Consider the following 2,952-nt stretch of genomic DNA (forward strand, 5'->3'; position numbering starts at 1 on the left):
TTCGGCTGAGTGGATTCGCCCGTATCTGAGGCATCTGAGGCATCTTCAGCGCAGCACCTGAATGCAAATCGTAGCCACGAGCAATTAAATACATACATACCGTTAATTACGTGTTTATACACATCAAGCACATCCCTGACAGGCAGGAGGATGGGACCCAGGGACAGCTCCATGTGCCTCCCCGGTGCTCCCAGGACAGACAGGGATGTGTGGGACGCCTGTGCCCCACCTCGGGTGGCATCTGAGGGGCACCTGGCATTTCTTGGGTACCTGAGAGTGGCTGATTTAACACTGCAACAGGAGGGGGGTTTTAATCCTGACCTCCACTTGCCTTCCCCGGGGCTGGGGAGATGAGAACAGGCTTACGGCACTTTATTATTTATTTTCCCACAGCTCTGGTCAATCCTCTTTGCTCGGGCCTGGATCCCTACTGAGCATCCGAGGCCTCGGCCGCTGCGGCACCGCGGGCGTGGGGAGAAACAGCTGAGCCACCCCAGCCACAGCACTCGGGGCTAAATATGGCTCCTGTCAGCAAGGCTGCCCTGAGACTTCCTCCCGTGCGGGACAGCCGGCTGGTTTTTCTTGTCTCCTGTTACAGATAATGCACAAGCCGGTCCCAAAGCCACAGCTCAGTGTAATGCTGGGGGGGAGGAGGGACAGCAGGGACCAGGGGACGCTCGTGAGGGTCCCAGCCTGCTGGCTCAGCCGTGGCTTTGTGCAGCCTCAGGCAGGTCACCTGGCCCTGCAGCCACAGGGTCCTTGGCCCTCCCCAGGCGTTTCTTCACCTTCTGAGAGCATTGCAAAACAGTCCTTGTTCTGTTCTGAGTGACGCCTGCGGATGTTTCACGCCTCTTGGGCTTTTTTCCTTGAAACTCCAGTGCCAGAGTCAAGTGGTTATGTCAAAATCTGTTTGCATTTAAAACAAAAAAAAGTTTCTCAGCCCTGTGACCCCAAAGGGAAGTTTGTGGCCATGTGCCCGGGGGCTCGGCTGCCTGGAATGGCCAGACCTGCTTGGGAGCACCTGCAGCTCAGATGGTCTGTCTGCCTCAGGAAATTTGGAGCCTGCTTGGTTTTGACCCCCCAGTCTGCACCACGGTGGAACTCTGTGCTGAGGCACAGTCTGGAAACGTGCAAAATACCACCCTTGCTCTGCAGAGGCTCTGAATTAAAAGCACACCAAAAAAAAAAGAGCTAAAAGGGTTCTCCAGTGCGCGTGCAGCGCTCGCATGGGCCCGGCTCGCCTGGAGATGGTCTCTCTGCTCAGCCAAGATTCTCTTCCCAGCCGCTGCACGGGAGCAGCTGGATCATCCCCTGCTCCACCCCGCGTGCCAGCGCCCCAGGGTTTCCCTCTCCTGCCCTGTGTTCCGACCCCGGCACTGCCCTCGGCAGAGCGGGGCTGCAGGAGAGCCCGGAGCAGCCTCGCTGGAGCAGAGGAGACACCACTGCCGCCCCTGGTTATTTTCCTCCTGGTGGCTCAGTTATTTTTGTTAACGCTTATTAAGGAAGACTTGGGAGAGCTCTTTGTTAAGGGCTCACACTCTCTTCAATTAAAGGCTAAGAAAGCTACCCAAGCGTATCACTGACTCATCGGAGAAATCCCGACGAGCACGTAGTTGGCTAAACTCTGTTCTTGTTTCCACAACTAAAGAACCAGGAGGGGATACAGGAACAAAACCTGTAAGACTCAAAGCTGAGCCAGAGAAGAGGGAAATGGAGTTGGAGCCCACTTCCCTCTTGGGAGTGCCCGGCTGAACCCTCCCAGCCCCTCATCCTGCAGCCGAAAACAGAGCTGGGTTGGGAGCAGAACGAGCCGAGGTGCTGAGAGAGTCCCCCGGGGGAAGGAGCTCGCAGGAGCTCTATTTAGAAAGGGCAAGTCTATGCCAAACCTGACGAACTTTCCTTTACCCAGAATTATAACTGGAAATCTAAAAAGCCACAGTGTTTGAAAACACATATTTACATTATATATGCCCCAAAGCAGAATAAACAAAGGTTAGATTTGTAAACTCTCCGTCTTAATTAAAGCAGCGCTGCTTAGGACAAACCCACATAACAGGTGGCTTGAAGTGTTGTGTTATTTAATTTATACCTTCCAGCTCCCTTAGTCATCGAGCTGGGACAGCGATAGCATCAGCAGCCGCCCCGCTGCGCCGGCACCGCAGCGAGCGCGCACAGGGAATTTCTAGGGCACAGGGAACCGGGTGGCCCATTTACCACCGTCCCGAGGCTGTGCTTTTCTGCCTTTTCAAACACAAATCTTCCCTCCTTCCTTCCTTCCTCAGCGCTTCCCACGTTGTTGGGGCTGCTGGCTGTCCCCTGCTGCCAGTGCCAGAGCCGAGGCTGGTTGTGGGGAGCCTCCCAGGGACAGGCCAGCACTGGGGCTGCCCCTCGGTGCCACAGCCACGCTGTGCCCAGTGCTGGCACCTCCGAAACCCCCACAGAGCCTGGCTGACCGTGTCCCTCCTGCCACCCAGCACACGGCTCCTGGGGACATCACCTCCAGGAGAACCAATACCTGTCGTGCACTCGACAAACCCCCCTGGCAGGGTGACTCGAACAGAGGAGCTGCTCCCTCCACTGTGCTCAGCCATGGAATAGCTCAGAAGGTGCCTATTTGCACACCTGCCATGAGCTGTCCTGCCTGCTGGGATGGGATGTGGGGCAGGGCAAGGGATGCAGATCCCCTCCAGGATGGGATGCAGGGCTAGGGCGGGGGGATACAAATCCTCTCTGGGGTGGGATGCAGATCTCCTCTGGAATGGAATGCATTTAGCTCTACCCATCTTATCCCATGATCCTTGCAGCAGCCCCCCGTGCGTTAGGACCTGCACTGGCACATAAGCAATAAAATCCTTATTTGCTTTGCTGCTCTCTGTGCATCTCCCCTGGGTGTAGAGTGGATGAGAGGCTGCCCACAGTGTGTGTGCACCCATGAACCCTCTTTGCCCGGGA

This window comes from Manacus vitellinus, unplaced genomic scaffold (genome assembly GCF_001715985.3).
Source record: "Manacus vitellinus isolate BGI_N305 unplaced genomic scaffold, ASM171598v3 scaffold_76_pilon, whole genome shotgun sequence".
Classification (NCBI taxonomy): domain Eukaryota; kingdom Metazoa; phylum Chordata; class Aves; order Passeriformes; family Pipridae; genus Manacus; species Manacus vitellinus.